The sequence below is a fragment of the Leguminivora glycinivorella genome, chromosome 16 (genome assembly GCF_023078275.1).
Source record: "Leguminivora glycinivorella isolate SPB_JAAS2020 chromosome 16, LegGlyc_1.1, whole genome shotgun sequence".
Classification (NCBI taxonomy): Eukaryota; Metazoa; Arthropoda; class Insecta; order Lepidoptera; family Tortricidae; genus Leguminivora; species Leguminivora glycinivorella.
The window spans coordinates 18,672,682-18,695,734 of NC_062986.1; positions in this window are offsets into that span (position 1 = coordinate 18,672,682).

Below are 23,053 nucleotides of genomic sequence, written 5' to 3' on the forward strand. Positions count from 1 at the left end.
AAAGAAACAAACTGCAAATGTCCAACACCATACAACACAAATGCCTCACAGCCTTCGTCGTGCTTGTTCCATTATCAGATGTACTACTGGATCCCAAGCCGGTGGTAAAGTAAAGCCATCCTCTCTATTAAAGTTTGGATATTTCTTGATCTCAATGGCCTCTCGCAACATTCTGGGTATATATAGCTTCTCCTTAGCGAGAACCAGAGGCTTGTCAAACTTTATAGCATGATTGACTTTATCCATGACATAGTGTGTGAACCTGCCTTAGAAATCTAGATTATTTGTGGTCATGGTTCGTTAATATTTCTTGTAAGTGGGTAGCTTTTGCACATTTTAATTTTTCCTCAGTCACCCGTTGACCACGAACGCTGTAAAGAGTTCGAAACGTCGGGATGTATTTTAAATTCATTATACGCGATTTAATCCGTTTCCATAGTTTTATTTCATGAGTAACTATCGCGGTAACCGAAGACAATATTATTTATTTATTTTAAAGAATCGTATCTAGACGAAAACCATAGTCACCAAATTCAAAATACAGAATCGGCAAATATTTAGGTTGTGCCTATCTGTCTTGTAGCGAAAATTAATTTGGTTTGACTTTGACCCTTTATTCCATTTTGAGGCTTTAACGCCAAAAAAGGTTAGGATTAAGAGAAGTCTGGTTATATTATAATTATTATAAAATATTAAATTTGTTTTTAGGGTTCCGTATTTATGACGCAGAAACGTCTACGAGCGATATTACATATTTTTAAATTAAAGGGAATTTAAGGGGATGGGGAATTAAGGGGAGGGGGAGGGGCTCCGGCATAGACAGAGGTCGCAGGTTCGAGTCTTGCCGGAGGTGTGAATTTTTCCATTTTCCATTTAATTTAAAAATATATTATAAATGTTATAATAATGGTAGGTCTTAGTAGTAACTTTATGTTATGCGACCTGAAATGTTAATTACCTAAGTTTCATTGATGTCTAATTTTAGTCTACTAGAAACTTTACAGACATCTTTTTAGAAGTTTTAAATGTTTCCAGATTGAAATCAAGTTCAATGTAAAAAGGCCAAGTTCGTTTGAATATGCTACAGTTCAAATACAAAAATTAAATGACCTATTTACAAAATTAAAATTTTGAAAAAAAACTCCGACTGCGACATAGTACACCGATTTTCATGAAACATGGCTAAGAACACTTCCGACTAACTCAGCTTGCAGACAAAAAAAAACTAAATCTAAATCGGTTCATCCGTTCGGGAGTTACGATGCCACAGATAGACACACACACAGACAGACAAATAGACAGACAGACAGACAGATAGACAGACAGACAGACAGATGGACAGACAGACAGACACGTCAAACTTATAACACCCCGTCGTTTTTGCGTCGGGGGTTAAAAAAAGACAAAATGACAAAATATAGTATGCAAACGTATGCAATTTTTTTAGCAAAAAAAAGTCTGCGAACGATGCTATAAAACTAAGAATAAAATTGAATCATAAATACATGAACAGTCTTAGTTCAGACTTCACAAGCCGTAACCTGAGTTGACTTGAGCCGTAAATCTCAGACAAAGTAGTAATTTTTTTAGGCGATCACTGCCGTCCATAGACACCAGAAGGGTTGGAGGTACGAGTACGTTACCGCCTACCGGCCTCTAAGATGTTATCTGAAATTGTCAAAACCATTTTCTACTTAACAGAAGCTTCATTAAGTAACCTAACCACAAAATTAAAATTTTGAAAAAAACCCAGACCGCGACATAGCCACGTTTCATGAAAATCGGACCACTAAGAACACTCCCGACTAACTCAGCTTTCAAACAAAAAAAATCTAAATCGGTTCATCCGTTCGGGAGCTACGATGCCACAGACAGACACACACACAGACAGACAGACAGAAAAACAGACAGACACACGGACAGACACACACTAAGACAGACACGTCAAACTTATAACACCCCGTCGTTTTTGCGTTGGTCGTTAAAAAATACACTTCGCGAAAACAGCAAGCCTTGGGATTTAAAAACACTTTAGTTGATAAAATTTAAAGACAATGCTAATTAAAATAAACATTTAACATAATAAAGAGAATAATGGGTCCCTAAGAACCGACTACGCAGTTGTTAAGCTTCTAAGCATTTTTCTACTAAGACATTAGTCGGGATCACACCTACCGCACTGGTACGAGGATAACTGTTCCGAGCCAAACGAAGTCAGTGTTTAGAAGTACCATTTATAAGGGACAGTCAAAGGATGTTCTACGTGATTGAATTAATCAACTGATACATTTCTAAAATTCTAACAATAAATAATTATTACAAACATTTTACGAGAACAGATACATAAACATAAATCACATATTTAAAATATACTTCACAGGGCATCAAAGTCCTTAATATTAAGTTGATAATAGGGCAAGATGGACCTCGAAACAGGACAAAAAATGAACCGTTGTACGAGAGGTTATGTATGATATTGAGCTACACTCATATTTTCATCTCTCGCATTCGCAAAAGGAGTAGACAGAGTACATGAAACTTCTAAAATTTTAGTGCCGCTCTTAGTAGTTACGTGGTCAGAAATAAAATCTATACATTGTGACAAGAAGCGCTGGTGGCCTAGCGGTAAGAGCGTGCGACTTTCGATCCGGAGGTTGCGGGTTCGAACCCCGGCTCTTACCAATGAGTTTTTCGGAACTTATGTGCGAAATAGCATTTGATATTTGAGGTTTTGTAAGTGTGTGTGTATGATGGGAAGGGGACATTTTTTGTACGGAGTTGGCGTTCTTCTCCTAGTGAGTTATATTCTTTGGTTCAGTACCTATTCTACCCTGCCGGTCGGTGTAGACCCTAATGTTTTATGTAAATTCGCTATCGCCACTCTGTTTATATGTCGCCTGGGTGCCTTTAATGAAATTTACATAGTGTTTTTATATAAAACGTGTAAGCAACATGCATACTAATGTGTGCTGGGTATAAATTATGTTGCATGACTTTCTTCCAGGCTTTGATGTTAGAATCTTGAATATTGTGTTTATATTTTGTGTAAAAAGGTTTTAGAAAGAAAAAAATGTATAGGTTAGAAAAAAAACATATGATTGTTATGAGCGGTATCACGTTTTTTTTTTCGCGATTTCAACATTGATCCCACAGTAAAAGTTGTTTCATTATTAATATCAAAGTTCACTATGCAAAGTATAGCTGCTCCTTTTTATTTCACCGTATATAAAGTTAGTAGATACATCCGTTCACTCAAATACCTACTTGAATATACAGGGTGGGGCCTGTAACAAAAGCAAAAAATTTAACTGTAGGCTGTACTCCTTAAACTGACCAACATTTCTTCCGCGACTTTTAAAAATTATGAAGTCATTAATTTTATAATTTTTCATACAAAATAAATATTAGCTTCAATGGACGCCACTATTGTTGTCATTGACGTTGTCAGTCACACTTTAGACTTAACAGAATTCGCAGTACATTACCTCTTAGGAAAAACTTTCAAAGGTGATAAATAACAAAATACAAGTTATTTTTAAAGTCGCTGAAGAAATGTTGGTCAGTGTAAGGAGTACAGCCTACAGTTTAATTTTTTGCTTTTGTTACAGGCCCCACCCGGTATATATGTCTCACGAACGTTTAACGTTTAAGTTTCATGTACTTACTCTGGAACACAGACATGATTTTATGTATTAAGTCGCTAACTTATATTGCATTGTTCACTGAAATGACCTTTTTTGATAACTTAAACCCAATGGGAAATGATTTTACCAAAAAGATTCAGCCTTAAGTGAAATAAAAGTTCTCTCATATTCTTGTCTTCCCATCCATAACTCAATTTCTATCCATTCCCCATCTGAATTGAAATATCATTCAAAACTTATCTACTCCAACTGGATATAACAGAACTATCTTCCGTGTTGAGACGTGACTGCCATTCAGAGGTGATATATTAAGGTCAGTCCCTCAAGGATGTGTAGGGTCAGTGTGCGTAGCCAAAACTCCAAACGCTCCATCATGAAATAACTAATTACAGAGGAGAAACTTGCTACAAAACGGGGTGAAACTAAACATATTTGTACGTTTTAATGCACTGCTATTTAGGGTTGACATGCACGCCTTCAACATCCCAGTCCACACATGGGAATAACTTGCCGAGGACAGGGACAAATGGCGCAAACTGGTGTTCGACGGAGGCAAAATCCACGACAATGTTTGGTTTGCGACACTCGCAAGTAAGCGCGCCAAGCGTCAGCAGCGCGATACGTGTTCGCCAAGTGCAGTTGTGGTCGTGTTTGTCGCTCCCGTATTGGCACTTGACACTTTGAGGCCAATGATGATGATTTAGGGTTGAGCATACACCTGCCGTGTGTCAATGCGGGATCCACTCTCGAATTGGGATATACAGCCTCGAACGCAAGTGTCATTCGGATGTTGCTAATCCTCTGTCAAGGCACATCTCGGACACTGGCGATCAAATATATGAGAGGCGCGTTCCTAGCACACAGTCTAAGCTCGTGTAGGTGAACGCGTACCATGCTTGTATGACTGATAGTGATATATGACAGGTCGACTGTTCGCGTTTTTGACAGGCGGTAACTGTCACTTCGGCGGCACTTTCAGCGGGGAGCGGGAGTGCCTATACTGTACGTAGGGATGTGACGACCCCATCACCCACTGGTTTTGCCAGTGCAATCAGTCAACGCAGGGCACATTATTATTAGGGTTGTCATAATTAAAGTTAGTTGTAAAAGGCGGCTGCTGCTGCAAAATATGCTGAGTTAACATTTAAGAGCTCAGAGCCGCCAGATCTTCCTCAAATTCTCAAAGATGAAACTTTGGGATAATGTAGAGTTCGTATCGACGTTTAATATCTGCATTTTACCTAATTCGGCCTGTCGTCGGCCATTTTTTTGCTAAAAGGTTTTTCTTGACCTGATTCAATCTTTAATATACCAGCCGCCACATTACACATATGGCAATTCCGTTTGCGTTCAAAGGAACGTTGTTTGACTTCTCATTTACTACGTTGGGGCGGTAGGCGTTTCTTTGACCACGAAACTTAAGCGATTGACATCTTGGCTAAGCTACCAGATCTGGGTTATGTTTGGCATGCATGTAGCTTATGTCCGATGGTTCGCTTTACTTAACATAAGTATCTCTATTGGTTTCAGATTTCAGGCAAAAAACGTTTGGTAATGAAAGTATAACGGAATGGACCCAAAATATTTCTGTATATCTTACGTCGTATTACGATACAAATACGAAAGATAGAAAAGAAGAATGTGCATTTTGATGAGATAAGTATATCTCGCTTGAAAAGGCTAACTTATAACATAATTTGTATGGCACAACTTCAGCTTAAAATGAAAATGAAAATGAAAAAATGAAAATGAAAATGAAATATTTATTTTTCAAGTAGGCATATTACAATGCGCATATGAACGTCAAATAAAGCTACGCCGGCTCTAACCCTACGCCTCAGCCTCGAGAAGATTTCAGTCCCCCCTCAGTTGGGAGGCGGTATCCACTATGGGACCGGCAAGAAACTCGGCGGGCAACTTCTTTTCAAAACATTACATCTTATAATTAACAGACTGGCTTACTGTCAGGGACTGAGTTATTATTATTAATAATAAAAAGTTTGTTATGTATCCGGTTATGAAATTTATACATATATAAAAAAATATTCTAGAAATTCCACACTTCTATAGACCTATGACTAAGTACGCACAGATATGGAACTATGTCCTACTAAACTCCACCTAAGTTCCTTAGACATCAGCAGTAATAAATTAATAGTTTAAAAAACACTATAAAACACGCTTTTATAAATGCACGTAAAAGCCAAAAATAAATTATGGATCGTTCAAGTTGTCTCTATTTGTGAGCTGAAGTTTAAAAACTATGTGCTTTTAATTATAATATTTGATTGTAAAAGCGTGGGGCGCTGGAACAGGAAAGACTTTTTGTATAACTTGCTGATAAATCAAATTATGCAATGTTACGGGAAGGAGGTTACACAGATTGACGCGCTAACTGGAGTTGCAGCAGCATGACTAGTAGGTTCTACATTAAACAGTCAAATCAATTAAAAGTCAGTGTTCAAAGTAGGTACCAGTTTGTCGAACTCAGACAAAATATGCGCTAGTAGCGAGGAGAGTCGACAGTCACCGACACTTAGAACGCCGCTTTTTTCCGGTAATCAAAGTACAAAAGGGGAAAGTGTCTACAGTGACAGGATGCAGAGTTCTTGTCCGTGGACGAGATATCTTTGGTTCTCTTTGGTAACCCTTAGGCGGCATATGTAAACGTTATGTTCTTATGCAACTTCATTCGCCAGGAAGTTCGGATTAATATTTGTTTACAAGAAAGTCTTTCCTGTTCCAGCGCCCCACGCTTTTACAATCAAATATTATAATTAAAAGCACATAGTTTTTAAACTTCAGCTCACAAATAGAGACAACTTGAACGATCCATAATTTATTTTTGGCTTTTACGTGCATTTATAAAAGCGTGTTTTATAGTGTTTTTTAAACTATTAATTTATTTTATACTTTTTAGTCATTAATAATGAAATACTTTTAACATTTATAAGTAAATTTATTTCAAGTAGGCGGATTTTACATGCCATTTGTGGCTTAACGTGTACTTATTGCTAATTGCTACTTAATAATAACTAGCGGCTACCTTCTTATTACGGTATTATCATGAAAATGTTTATACCTAGTAAGTTATCCGAAAAAGATAGACAATATAGACTAGGGATGTTACGAATATTTGCATTCGCATTCGCATATGCGAATGATTCGCATTCTTTTAAACATTTGCATTGACATTCGCATTCGCTTCAAACGATGCGAATGTTTTGCGAATGCGAATGTGTGCAAGTCGCAGCTTGTTCCTCGCCGCGCCGGCCGCTCCAATTGCTACTTGTCGACTGTCGACTCGCGCATGCGCAGACAGGTCAAATTCGTACGGCGTGAAGTTCGTACTACTTCGTACTCGGCATTTTGACCAATAGTAAGCATTTTAAATGTTTTTACCTAGCGGGTTGTTGGTGATTGCTTGGTTTTTATTTTGTTTTTTTATGAAATTCAGCGATATTCGCATTCGCATTCGCACATTCGCATTCTCAATATTCGCATTCGCATTCGCATTCGCGAATGTGACACATGCGACATTCGTGACATCCCTAATATAGACATGTGCCATCGCGGACTTTTTGAAGACATTAGAGAGACATACTTTCGCCATACATTGTTTTGAAGCTCTCAGCTAGTGGGATTTTGTTTGACTCGATTAGAAAATATTGTCACATTTCAACTAATTCAAACGAAATTTAAGTATTTCCTTTTTGCCGAGCCCCCCTTTATTTGCTCTTAAGGGTCACAGGAAAACCATTACCCAACTTATTTTAAATACAACGTTAATCTTTCTTTTATGCGGGGGGCTTCGCCCCCCGAGCCCCCCTTTTCGTTACTCTTAAGGGTAACAAGAAAACCCTAACCCAACTTATTTTAAATACAACGTTTATCTTTCTTTTATGCGGGGGGCTTTGCCCCGAGCCCCCCTTTGTTTGCTCTTAAAGGTCACAAGAAAACGCTAACCCAACTTATCTTAAATACTACGTTGATCTTTCTTTCATGCGGGGGCTTCGCCCCCCGAGCCCCCTTTGTTTGCTCTTAAAGGTCACAAGAAAACGCTAACCCAACTTATTTTAAATACTACGTTGAACTTTCTTTTATGCGGGGGGGCTTCGCCCCCCGAGACCTCCTTTTCGTTACTCTTAAGGGTCACAAGAAAACCCTAACCCAACTTATTTTAAATCCTACGTTGATCTTTCTTTTATGCGGGGGCTTCGCCCCCCGAGCCCCCCTTTGTTTGCTCTTAAAGGTCACAAGAAAACGCTAACCCAACTTATTTTAAATACAACGTTGATCTTTCTTTTATGCGGGGGGCTTCGCCCCCCGAGCCCCCCTTTGTTTGCTCTTAAGTGCGTTTTCACATTATCCGATCCGATATCGGATGTCGGACCGATATCCCATACATTACAGGCGCCATCTTGGATTTTTTCTATTGAAATCCTTCCGACATCCGATATCGGATCGGATAATGTGAAAACGGTCTAAAGGTCACAAGAAAACGCTAACCCAACTTATTTTAAATACTACGTTAATCTTTCTTTTATGCGGGGGGCTTCGCCCCCCGAGCTCCCCTTTGTTTGCTCTTAAAGGTCACAAGAAAACGCTAACCCAACTTATCTTAAATACTACGTTGATCTTTCTTTCATGTGGGGGCTTCGCCCCCCGAGCCCCCCTTTGTTTGCTCTTAAAGATCACAAGAAAACCTTAACCCAACTTATTTTAAATACAACGTTGATCTTTCTTTTATGCGGGGGGCTTCGCCCCCCGAGCCCCCCTTTGTTTACTCTGAAAGGTCACAAGCTAACCCAACTTATTTTAAATACTACGTTAATCTTCCTTTTATGCGGGGCTTCGCTCCCGAGCCCCCTTTTCGTTACTCTTAAGGGCGACAAGAAAACCCTAACCCAACTTATTTTAAATACAACGTTTATCTTTCTTTTATGCGGGGGCTTCGCCCCCGAGCCCCCTTTGTTTGCTCTTAAAGGTCACAAGAAAACGCTAACCCAACTTATCTTAAATACTACGTTGATCTTTCTTTCATGCGGAGAGCTTCGCCCCCCGAGCCCCCCTTTGTTTGCTCTTAAAGGTCACAAGAAAACGCTAACCCAAATTATTTTAAATACTACGTTGATCTTTCTTTTATGCGGGGGGCTTCGCCCCCCGAGCCCCCCTTTGTTTACTCTGAAAGGTCACAAGAAAACGCTAACCCAACTTATTTTAAATACTACGTTAATCTTTCTTTTATGCGGGGGGCTTCGCCCCCGAGCCCCCTTTGTTTGCTCTGAATGGTCACAAGAAAACGCTAACCCAACTTATTTTAAATACTACGTTAATCTTTCTTTTATGCGAGGGCTTCGCCCCCGAGCCCCCTTTGTTTGCTCTTAAAGGTCACAAGAAAATGCTAACCCAACTTATTCTAAATACTACGTTGATCTTTCTTTCATGCGGGGGCTTCGCCCCCGAGCCCCCTTTTCTTTACTCTTAAGGATCACAAGAAAACCTTAACCCAACTTATTTTAAATACAACGTTTATCTTTCTTTTATGCGGGGGCTTCGCCCCCGAGCCCCCTTTGTTTGCTCTTAAAGGTCACAAGAAAACGCTAACCCAACTTATTCTAAATACTACGTTGATCTTTCTTTCATGCGGGGGGCTTCGCCCCCCGAGCCCCCCATTTCTTTACTCTTAAGGATCACAAGAAAACCTTAACCCAACTTATTTTAAATACAACGTTGATCTTTCTTTTATGCGGGGGGCTTCGCCCCCGAGCCCCCTGTGTTTGCTCTGAAAGGTCACAAGAAAACGCTAACCCAACTTATTTTAAATACTACGTTAATCTTTCTTTTATGCGGGGGCTTCGCCCCCCGAGCCCCCCTTGTTTGCTCTTAAAGGTCACAAGAAAACGCTAACCCAACTTATCTTAAATACTACGTTGATCTTTCTTTCATGCTTCCCCCCTCGAGCCCCCCCCCCCCCCCCCTTTTCTGTTTTTATCTTCCGGCACCATCATCAGGCCTTGAAACCTAATCGTAGTCATAGTTCATTACAAGACTTTTCTAAGAAGCCCAAAAACAGCTATGATACGATGTTCCATCATGTAGTTCCAGTTCATATCTTCCGGCTCCATCATCAGACCTTGAAACCTAATCGTAGTCAAAGTTCATTACAAGACTTTTCTAAGAAGGCCAAAAACAGCTATGATACGACGTTCCATCATGTAGTTCCAGTTCATATCTTCCGGCTCCATCATCAGACCTTGAAACCTAATCGTAGTCAAAGTTCATTACAAGACTTTTCTAAGAAGCCCAAAAACAGCTATGATACGATGTTCCATCATGTAGTTCCAGCTCATATCTTCCGGCTCCATCATCAGACCTTGAAACCTAATTGTAGTCAAAGTTCATTACAAGACTTTCTTAAGAAGCCCAAAAACAGCTATGATACGATGTTCCATCATGTAGTTCCAGTTCATATCTTCCGGCTCCATCATCAGACCTTGAAACCTAATTGTAGTCAAAGTTCATTACAAGACTTTTCTAAGAAACCCAAAAACGGCTATGATATGATGTTCCATCATGTAGTTCCAGTTCATATCTTCCGACTCCATCGTCAGATCAGCTCAACAGTACCATATTATTGTATTGTCATCGGAACTACATATAGCTGCCAATTTTCATTACACTACGACTCCTGGAAGATGGTTAAATTAGCTTCCTTAGATTCCATTACATACATAGTTACATACACGACGACCTAATAAAAGCGTGTTAAAAAGCATAAAATTTTAGGTTTAGCTTACTTCGCCAGCGTCCTAAATTTCGACTAGCTTGGATCGATAACCTTTCTAGCACGATGACGTAACTGGCGGCAGACATGCCAGTCTTGTACGAAAGCTTCTATTTTTGAACTCAAGCTAACTTATACAGGGTGGTTTGAGAGACGTAAGCACGGTCGAGCCTACGTTTTAAACTTTTAATAAGTTGTAAGCAACTCATGAAATAAAACTATGGAAATGGATTAAATCGCGTATAATGAATTTACAATTCATCCCGAAGTTTCGAACACTTTACAGCATTCGTGGTCAACGGGTGACTGGGAAAAAAATACAATCTGCAAAAGCTACCCACATAAAAGAAATATTAACGAACCATGACCATAAATAATAAAGATTTCAAAGGCAGGTTCACACACTATTAATAAGCTAGTTATGCAATATTCAAAATTTACCATTACTATGTTAAAGTCAATTAATCTACACAAAATTGACAAAAAACAAACTGCAAATGTCCAACACCATACAACACAAATGCCTCACAGTCTTTGTCGTGCTTGTTCTATTATCAGATGTACTACTGGATCCCAAGCCGGTGGTAAAGTAAAGCCATCTTCTCTATTAAAGTTTGGATATTTCTTGATCTCAATGGCCTCGCGCAACATTCTGGGTATATAGCCCTTAGCAAATTGTAAATTAATTATACGCGATTTAGTCCATTTCCATAGTTTTATTTGTAAGCAATATTTGTTTTTATACTATCAAAAGTACACATTTTGATGACACAAGGTGTATGGTACCCGACCTTATTGACTTGTAAAAGGAGCCCTTGTGGCCTACTTGCAGAACAAATATTTGTATTAATTGACCTACTGTCGAAAACTGATAATAATAATGTATTTGTTTCATTTTTAACACAAACTATGACAATTTGGGTGTCATCGGAGGATGATTATTTATTCTAAAATTAGTAAGAACTTTGCAAATAATCTCCTATAAAAACCAATACCTTCATCATTAAATTGTAATCAAAATTCAGCGCAGGTAATAAATATTATTCAAACAAATTATTTTTAGTCGTAATAATGTAACAAAAACCAAAGATTTCTTTAACAATTTTCAAAGCTACATACTCAGAAAAGTCTAATAGATACCTACTTAATATCGTTACACACTTTGATCACATATGCCTAAGTCTACGAAAGGAAACAGGGGCTTACCTCGTACAGGCTTTACGAAACTTTGTGTAGATCTAGATTTTTTTCTGTACTAAAAGGTTCTTTGAAACGATACTTAGATATTTATAGACTTCAAATAATGATTTACCTGGAATACCTATTTATTTTCATTAAGTATTATATTTTTGTGATTCTTTTTATTCAGTTTTAAGTTTGTTTTTTTCTGCGAACTTTATCTTTCTAAATATGTTATCAGAGTTATTCTCTGCAAGCTTTTGGGTGGTTAAAGCTTTTTTTATGTGTTACTTATCCACACTTATAATATTGTATTATAATTGGGAAAGTGTGTGTGTCTGTTTGTGTGTCCGTCTTTCACGGCAAAACGGAGCGACGAATTGACGTGATTTTTTTAAGTGGAGATAGTTGAAGGGATGGAAAGTGTCATAGGCGCCTTTTGTCCCTTTTTCGCGAGCGAAGCCGCGTGCAAAAGCTAGTATAATATATTAGTAAGCTATTTCTGATAATTTCATCAGAAGAAAAACTTAACAATAACGATTGTTATATAAATTCACATTATCTGTGTAGGATTCGTACTTTTAATGCCCTAGTAAAATCACTCTGTATATAGGTACATAATTAAGGCTATATTAGTTTTCATAGCTCAATAACCACAAAATTATCCTAATATTCGAATAGATTTCATTGTCATTAACCGCTATTGTTTGGAAAAACAAATATGTTTACCTACTAAAGCCAAGCGTGCGTAAAATACAGATGTGTTTGTAAAAAATAATAAACTAGATACGACACTGATATACTCTATTTCAAATACGAAGGCCCGATAGCAATTGCGACAGTCATTAGACATTAACAAATAGGATGAGTGAAAACAAAAATATACTTGGCCAGACTCTTTTTCGCCGTGTGATTTTACACGCGTGTGTTTTCCAAAATAAATCTCGAATATCCAATTTCACCAGATCTGGACGTGCTTGGGCTTATTTTTCTCAGAATCACGAGCTGATTCGATCCTGATGATAAATAGTTATTTGTTTTACAAGGGGGCAAAGTTGTTGTTTAACCGCACGTGCCAATATTGATACCCGAGCAAGCGAAAGATTCCAATATTGAACCGCGAGCGTAGCGAGTGGTTCAAAAAGTGGAATCTTGAGCGTTGCGAGGGTTTCAAGGCACGAAGGTTAAACCAACTTTTCCACCGAGTGAAACACAAAATTTTTCACCACACTAACACGAACAAAATACTGATTATAAAACATCAAACTAAATCAAATCTATCAATCTGATTAATATTTATGATTTAGAATCATCATTTACACGTAAATTATACCAGCCAGCTCAAGACATCAAGTTAAATTTTGTATGAAATTACTTTGCACTCTTGTGGATAAAATGCAACTTCGCTATCTGTTTTCGAATAGCAAAGTAAGCCTTTACCAGTTGGTGTGGTGAAAAAAATATTTCCTCATTTTTACCCCTCCCACGATTTTAGTATGAACTTACTACAAGCGTGACGTATTAGAAAGTCGTCCCCACATACGTCGTATATACGAGATTTATTTTGAAAAAGACATTTCGCTTTTCTTGTATGCAGTTTGCACGGTATCTATTTGAAGTGCTCCTAATTAGATAATAAAAGGCAAACTTTATAAGCCCTTTTGTCAAGTTTAAGTACTATCGGGCCTTTGTATTTGAAATGGAGTATAGGTACCTAGTTTTCTAGGATTAAGACATCCTGGAAAACTAGGTATAGAAATAATTAAAGTCACTACGAGGTCGAATGCGATTAAATAACATTATATTACTTTTTTTTCTGAACTAGGTGGAGTGTTCCATTACAAATACGAAGGCCCGATATGTGACGAGTTATGAATTTCATCACCCCCTTTTCTTCCGCGGATGTCGTAAAAGTTGACTGTGGAATATGAATGTATTGTATTAGTTGAATGTGCTCCGCTTAAATAATACATCTTCTTATGATCAACAGACGTTCTGACTATATTTTTTGTTTGTTACAGACTTGTCTACGTCTGCTACTGTAAAGTAGGTAAGTGTCCAAGAAGTATTGTATAATATTATGTAGGTATAAGTTACTGGAATTTCATTCTATAAACTAGAAATGATACAAATAAAAACTTTCAAGAGCAGATACTTTGAAAACCACTTGATAATTATACAAGATTCTAGAGTTGAAAGAATTTATTTACAACTATTAATATAACAATAAATATAGGTAAGTATACACCAAAAAAAGTTAATGATAAAACTAAAGATAAAAAATCTCACCTAGAGAACCGACCTCTGGAAGGGAACCCAGGATGCTGGTGGCGTTGCCCCTTTGCACCACTAAACTTACTTTTTGGGCAAAGAAAGACCCTGCCCTGTAGTCCCCCAAGACACCTATTACAAGATTCTTCTTCTTATTCATTTATCGTGAATTTTTTTTTATGGGATAGGAGGCAAACGAGCAGACAGGTCGCCTGATGGTAAGCGATCACCGCCGCCCATGCACCCGAAACACCAGAGGTGTTGGAGGTGCGTTGCCGGCCTTTAAGATGGGTGTACGCTCTTTTCTTGAAGATTTGAAGGTCGTATCGGTCCGGAAATACCGCAGGCGACAATTCATTCCACAGTTTAGCTGTGCGGGGCAGGAAGTTTCTGGCGAAACGCACAGTTGAGGACTGCCAGCCATCTAAATTATAACAACAAACATTGATAGCGGTTACTAAACTCCTCTATTTGTTCTGATTCTGTGTCAAAAGCCCGATTCGATTAAAGCCTACATTTATCTGATTCCGAATATCGGGTCTGTTGTTTAAATTAGTTTCGTGTATTTACCTAAACTGTTGTAGTGTTACCCTTGTTGTTATTTGAAAACAATGGGGATGAACGAATAGGCTAGATATTAATGCGGGTTTATGTAAGGCTTTTTGGCGATTATGGTTTTGTGGGTATCCTTAATTGTGAATCGGATGTTCTTTGTACTTTTAGGTATTTAACGTAAAAAAATGATTTGTATATTTTCGGGTAAATTACAACCTTTGTTGGTTAGGTTAGGTTAGGCATTTTATTCACAAGAGTGCAAAGTAACTTCATACAAATTTTAACTTGATGTCGGACGATTGACGGATTTGATTAAATTTGATGTTTTAGAGTCAGTATTTTGTTCGTGTTGGGGTGGTGAACAATTTTTGTGTTTCACTCGATGGCAAAGTTTGTTTAACCTTCGTGCCTTGATACCCTCGCAACGCTCAAGATTCCACTTTTTGAACGCTCGCGGTTCAATATTGAAATCTTTCGCTTGCTCGGGTATCAATATTGGCACGTGCGGTTAAACAACAACTTTGCCCCCTTGTAAAACAAATAACTAATATTTTTCCACTTTATATTTTACCACTTTGTCGGCTTGATTGATATACATACTGGTACTTAATTTCAGCTTTCTAGTGCTAATGGTCACTGAGATTATCCGCGGACGGACGGACAGATAGACATGGCGAAACTATAAGGGTTCCTAGTTGACTACAGAACCCTAAAAACGTCTGATCTGTCATTGTGAGACCAGTTTTAAAACTCCTTATTTGGTTTTGTATTAATCTTTTAATTTACTCACTGCTTTTTGAGCCTTTTGAGGGTAGATTTTGTTAACATTTATTCAAATACCTACCTAAAGATAAAAAATACACAAAAAGATAAAAAATAAAGATATATACACTTACCCCCTTATTCATAAACGTACTCTAAAGTTATCAAGCCGATAAAGTTCGTTTGTCCCTTTCTGACGTATTGGTGTGATAGAAAAGGACAAACGAACTTTATCGGCCCGATAACTTTAGAGTACGTTTATGAAATATAATATATAAGGGGGATACTTCAAACTTTTTTACCTCACGGTAAAAAATGCGCAAAATAACATCTACGATATTTCAACGTATGTAAACCAAATTTACCCTCAAAACACTCTTTAAGCCACTTTAAGGTAAATTAAAACATTAGGTACAGCTAGAAGGTAAAAGACAGGTTGCGCAGTAACAAATCCACTTGGTCTTTCAATCGCTTGGTTAACTGACAATGTAAACGAACCGATCCGAAAATAAAAAGAAAATATGTCTTTAACTTTATTGGCACCTAGAAATAAACATTATAAGAAAATTTCACTCACTTTTAATGAATCGTCGATTCAAACCCGTGATTCCGACTTTGAGTTACCAAAAGTAGCTGCCAAAATTATAAACCTCACTACCACTCAACGTATCTCAACAGCACTCAAAAGGGGGTACTTGATCCTTTTTGGACCTCTTTAATGCCAATTATAATAATATTCGATAAGAAGTTCGAGGGCCCTGGAGATCAGATATTTATCGGATTGAACCTTAAATTATATTCGGACGAATGTATTTTTAATATAAATTCTTAGCATTTTTCGGCTGAGTTTTCACTTAGTGTTTTGAACAGTTCTGGGCGAGTATTCGTTTGTGCACCGATAAAGGTATGGAAGTCAAGTGTTTTCATCAGCGACGAACGAACGAATGCTCGCTCAGAACTGGGTGCGTAGCCGAATGGCACAAACGCTAACGAAACGAAACGCTCGTAGGTATGTATCTCTATCGCTTTTGCGTATTGGCGCGTGAGAGCCAGACTACTTTTCTCGGCGTTTCGTTTTCGTTTGGCGTCGTAGAAATGCCATTCGGCTACGGGGCCTGTTCAGAACAAGGAGCATTGGATTTCGTGAATTTCCTTCAATATTATCACTACTTAAATTCTACTAACAGAATCGAAAACGAGTGGTCATTACCACTAGATTAAAATTACTAGCCGTCCTTTATCAAAAATTTCATAAGTACCTTATCGTCCTATTCGTCCTTTTCCACAGACTTTCGAACGGAAAATTCGTGTGTTAAAAATTGAAAAATCGGATCCCAGAAAGTGAAAACGCAGCTTTAGGCTGAATTTAGGGTTTGCCATTTTAATATTTATCTTAGATTACGTACTTAAGAATTTGAAATGTTAAGAATGTAATCTAAGATTAATATTAAGATTTTTTTTATCTAAAGATGAATATCTAAAAGGTTAGTCTGGATTATAAGTTAAGAGTTCTGTTGAATATTTTTCAGTAGGTACTTACTTAATTTCTTTTACGTTGAAAATTTAATTTTTCTTACAAGCTTTTATTGCTCTCTGTATTTTTCTTTTAACGAGCAATTTCATATCGTTATAGCAATTCTAAAAATGCCAAATTAACTTAGTTTACTTTGTTTTACTAAGTTCTAATTTCGACCTCTGGTCGCCATAATCAGAAATATACTAGTGTTATTAACTAGATTAAATCTTTATCTTCAAGAATCAAGAAAGAAATAGTCGAGAGCGTTTGTATGGAGAATTGATCTCCTGCATCGTCTTAAATATAAGTAAACATTTCACGCTCCCAGTCTCGTCTGTATCATATCGCAGTGACATCTTATTAAATCTTAGAAGCAGAGCAATATGGGAACAAGACATTTACTACCTTAAGCGCGAACCTGTAATAGTTATTTGTTATACAAGGGGGCAAAGTTGTATTTTAACGCCGAGTGTGGAATTGAAAAACGAGCAAGTGAAAGGATTCTATAGTTGAACCACGAGCGAAGCGAGTGGTTCGAGAATATAATCCTGAACTTGCGAGTTTTTTAACACACGAGAAGTAAAATACATTTGCACCCGAGTGTAACACAAAACTTTTCCCCTCACTATAGCGAGGAAACTACAATGCAAAAGATGCGTTTATCACTGCTTCCAGTAGTCCCACAGGTGGTAAATCGTTCGAGAATATAATCCTGAACTTGCGAGTTTTTTAACACACGAGTGTAACACAAAACTTTTCCCCTCACTATAGCGAGGAAACTACAACGCAAAAATTGCGTTCGTGGTAAATCATCTTTATTATTAGATTCACCTACTTTTATAAATTTTAAAGCAGTTAATTTGACTTTATTCAAGGTCAAATTACTTTACCCACTAGTGGATAAAATGCGTTTTTACCCGCTGGTATTAAAGGACAAAACACGTGTTTCCGAGCTAGTGAGGGGAAAAAGATTTAAAAGCAAGCAGAATAACGTCTCAACCCATTTTTATTATTAAACGAATAATGGAATATTATTTAATCGAGCGAAAGAAATAAAACTTCTTGATTTATTGCGCAGGTCACAGTCATTTAGTATTTTTACAACCTTTTATTGAACTTGCGAGTTGTTTTATAAGTTTATTTTTCTTCTTGCAATTGACTTAGAGCGTAGTACGTTTGATTCACAGTTAATTTCATTAGACTTATATTAACCGAGACATAAACAGTGATTACCTTCTTGAGTTTATCCAGCTCCGGTGGCCTACTCATACTCATTTATTTGTAAAGCCATTTTACACGTCAAGATTTGGTTTAAAAAATAATATTCATACAACCTATCCTATTCACAATAGTGACAATTTGTCGCCCGACAGTGACACTTCGCGGTTCATTGCCTGTTCAACAACGAAACAATGTACAGTTAGCCAATTGGAACCCTAGGCCACTCTACAACCATGTCAAAATGACAAGCAGTAAGAGATGTCTTAGGCAGCGTTCCCACTTAAGCGTCGCGTGTCTCGGGGCGCACTGGTACTGAGGAGACGTTTTTTGAATTACATTCAGGCGGCGTGGCGGAGACGTCCGTTGCGCGCCCCGAGACACGCGACGCTTAAGTTGGAACGCTGCCTTACAATCTGATTGACTTTCTGGGTTCTTCTGGGTCCTTCTGGGGCCACCATTCATTTACCAGTGTAAATGAATGGTGGCGGGTAGATATTAAAGTTGTGTAGACAGCGCGCGATCTACCGTTTTTAACCCTCGACGCAAAAACGAAGGGGTGTTATAAGTTCGACGTGTCTGTCTGTCTGTCTGTCTGTCGGTCTGCCTGTCGGTCTGTCTGTCTGTCTGTTTGTCTGTCTGTCTGTGTGTGTGTCTGTCTGTGGCATCGTAGCTCCCGAACGGATGAACCGATTTAGATTTAGTTTTTTTTTGTCTGAAAACTGAGTTAGTCGGGAGTGTTCTTAGCCATGTTTCATGAAAACCGGTCCACTATCTCGCGGTCGGGGGTTTTTTCAAAATTTTAATTTTGTGGTTAGGTTAGTTCGCTGCGTACAGCTGCGTTCCCTTTTAACGTTACCACAGGTCGCATTCTCACTCGTTGGTCTATCCAAACACTACACTCACAGTGTTACTACTACGTTTGTTCGATGACAAATAAGTAAACATAGGTATAATAACACTTTAAGTTCTCGCGTTTTGTACACATTTTTTAAAGACTCACGGGTCTTCCGCGACCACAGCTAGTGAGACATATGTCTCGCCTGATTGTAGAAACTGTAGCCAAAGGACATATGCAAGTCCAGAAGGGTTACATGCACGTGGCTTACCATGTATGATCTGTACATTTATTTTATTTTATGAGAAAATTTCGGTATGAGCTTTAAAAAGAAACTGTCAACAAGCAATTATTATTAAGCGGCTAAGGGTTTCCACACACCGTGGTCGGTGAAAGCCGATTTCGCTTCGATAGGTTTGGAGAGACCCTAACGCGAGTGTGTTTGCTTTGCGCGCCAAATTATCTTGTACCGATAACATTTCTTATGTCGTATACCAACCACCGTTAAGAGCTTTGCCCGTTTTAGATTTACACACTGTATACAGCTTGATACATTACTTAAATGAAAACTTCACCATGATTAACAGATCTGCGAAATGAGACCATTAATCCTAGCCTGTTTGGGATAATTGTAACTGTCATGAGATGCATTATGCTCATTTATAATTTTAATGACTGTTTATATTGGTTTGCTTATGTGTTTGTTTATCATTTTGCTTTGTATTTTCATCTCGGGATAATAATTACTATTATCCTTAACTGTATAACACATAACAGTAAAGTAAAAAACCTCTCAGATCACATATTTATACTTAATCGACCAAGACGGAGCTGAGGTCAACATACATGGTGGTCTGAGGCTTTCTTATAAACGGTCACGGTGTATATGTCGCAGGGAAATGGCCAAAACAACGCGAAATGATAAAACTAGTTGACTTTATAAGCTCGTTTCATCAACTTACTGACGTGGTTCAGGGATTTTATCAAATCCCTAAACAAATCTAGTGAAATGACAAAACGTGGCATGTCTGTTGGTCGATTTTGTGATTTCACTAAACAGAGTAAGGGATTTAGTCAAATGACTGAAATTTTCTAGAGAAATGATAAAATGGATTCGCCATTTTGACATCCTGCGTGATTTGATCATATCCCTTACGCCGTGGCTTGCGTGGGCGACGGTCGCGCGATGGTCGCGCGACGGCGATACGACGCATACGAAATCAAATCTTATGGATATGGAAGTATGAGACGCGACGGCGACGGTCGCGCGACCGTCGCCCACGCAAGACACGGCGTTAGTGATTTGATGAAATCTCTGTTTTGGCCATTTCCCTGCGACATATATACTATTTTTCTGTTTGACGAAAATATTACTTTATGGAGAACTGTTATTTTTGACAACAAAAGATTATAACTATCATTAAACTGATCGTATGATAAATTTTCATGCAAAGAAATTAGAACAAAACGAAGGTTTTAACTTTTTAACAAGCAAAAGCATCTGTGATGATGCCACTAGGCTTAGAAACAATTTAAACGAGCCCAGTGTGCGTAGCCGAATGCACAAACGCTCACGAAACGCTCACGATAATATCTCTTTCGTAGCTATCTATCTCTATCGCTCTACTGTATTGGCGCGGCAGAGCCAGACTACATTTCTGCGGCGTTTGATGGCATTTCGTTTCGCAGAAATGCCATTCGCCTACGCGGCCAGAAGTATCTAGAGGCCGTGGGTTCAAATTTCACCCAAGATACAATTTTTCCACTTTTAAATTTCTGATCAAGGTGTTATAAACATTATACCTATGTCATATCATGTATTTTTTTTTGTGATGACCAACTTTGACACTTAGAGACTTTATACATCTCCAACATCTCTTATTAATCATAGTAGCTTTGTACTTTGCCTAGTCTGTTAATTTTTTTTGATGAATACTTTTGCATGTTAAATTGTATCTTGTTTTTTAATGCACATTAATTATAATATGTAATGTTTTAAAAAGAAGCGGCCCGCCGAGTTTCTTGCCGGTCCCATAGTGGATACCCCACTCGCAACTGAGGGGGGACTGAAATCTTCTAGAGGTTGAGGCGTAGGGTTAGAGCCGGCGTAGCTTTATTTGACTATCATATGCGCATTGTAATACAGGGTGTAACAAAAATGGTGGTGATCTGTTTAAGGGCGTATTCAGTATCGTATTCTCATCAGGAAAAAGTAGGAAAAAAAATTTTTTTCGCAAAAAAATTTTTTCTCTTTGTATGGAGATTCGACCGATTCGCGCGGCCCGGCTCATACAAAAGTGAAAATTTTTTTAGCGAAAAAAAAATTTTCTTCTACTTTTTCCTGATAAGAATACGATACTGAGTACGCCCTTAAACGGATCACCACCATTTTTGTTACACTCTGTATGCCTACTTCGAAAAAAAAATTTCATTTCATTTCATATAAATTAAAGGCATATATTATCTTCTCTCAATTATAGCGCAATATATTAACCCATTATACAACCAAATAAATTCTGCACATTATCATATCGCTCATCGAATAAATTAAACGATAATCACCTCAACCCTTAATCTGGTACATTGCATGAATAATTCAGGGCTCATATGAGCTAGAAATTCAGGAAAAATGGTTTGAGACAATGTTTCCCTTCAATAACCGCGGCAAACGTGATCGGCATCGTAATTTCTTAATAATAGACAGAATACACTGTTACTTGGCGAAAGTATGCCATTAACTGTTTTTCGACACTTGCTCATAACAGGGATATTATTGAACCGTTTTTAACCCCCGACGCATAAACGACGGGGTGTTAGAAGTTTGACGTGTCTGTCTGTGTGTGTGTCTATCTGTCCGTCTGTTTGTGTGTGTGTCTGTCTGTGGCATCGTAGCTCTCGAACGTATGAACCGATTTCGATTTAGTTTTTTTTGTTTGAAAACTAAGTTAGTCAGGAGTGTTCTTAGCCATGTTTCATATAAAATAAATAATTAAAAAAATAAAAACATGACTGCAGTTTTAAATCAAACTGAAAAGATGAAAATAATCTTTCGATATGTTGGTCAGTCAACTTGATTAATATAAATTTGAATAATGATTATTTAGTCAGGTTCAAAAATAGCTAAAGCAAAAGTGTATGCTCATGGAGGATATCGTGAATTTATATTACAGTCGGGGGGGGGGGTACCTTTTCAGTAGAAAAACCTGACATGAAGGTCCTACATGAAGGAGCGGGACGCGCAAGCGTGCGTCGCTTAGACCAATCTCGTGGCTGAGACGCAACGGCTCAGCCATGACATTGGGCTAAGCACGACAACGGTAAGCGGCGGACATACATTGGAGCGAGACACAGCGATAGGACTTTTCGTTCGCACGTATGGCTGCCGCTCACCGCTACCGCACTTAGACCAATGTCGTGGCTGGGCCTTTAAAGCGTGCACTCATTGAAAAAGTCATTTCTCTATCTTTAAAAACCAGGGAGGAAACAGTCGAGAGCGTTTGTATGGAGAATTGAACCTTCCTGTATCGTCTTAAAGATACGTATTTTGCTCCACGTTTAAGATTAAGCAATTAAACTGAAGTTTCTACAGCGTTATTATTCAGCTCTTATTCGACCTGACCTTGGCCTAAAATGACACTTGACGGTGCCACAGTAAATTTGTGATACAGTAAGGCTGGTTTTAGTGTTTGGTTTGGAGCGATCCGCACTGGAATAATATGTGTTAACTTCAGGGAGCGTTTTAGAGTGACCGACAACAACATCAATTTCATACAAAGTACTAACGCCGTGGCTTGCGTGGGCGACGGTCGCGCGATGGTCGCGCGACGGCGATGCGACGCATACGAAATCAAACCTTATCGATATGGAAGTATGAGACGCGACGCCGACGATCGCGCGACGGTCGCGCGACCGTCGCCCACGCAAGACACGGCGTAAGGCTGGTACTAGTGTCACGCGGATCGACCGCGCGGAGCGATCCGCAAGTTGCAATAAATGTTAACTTCAGGGAGCGTTTTAGTGCTAGTTCAGACACAGCGGAAACCGCGCGGATGCAAATCGCGCGGTTCGACCGCGCGGACCAATCGCGCGGATCTTATTTTTAACCCCAGACGCAAAAACGAAAGGGTGTTAAAAGTTTGACGTGTATGTCTGTCTGTCTGTCCGTCTGTCCGTCTGTCTGTCTGTCTGTTTGTATGTGTGTCTGTCTGTGGCATCGTAGCTCCCGAACGGATGAACCGATTTTGATTTAGTTTTTTTTTGTCTGAAAGCTGAGTTAGTCGGGA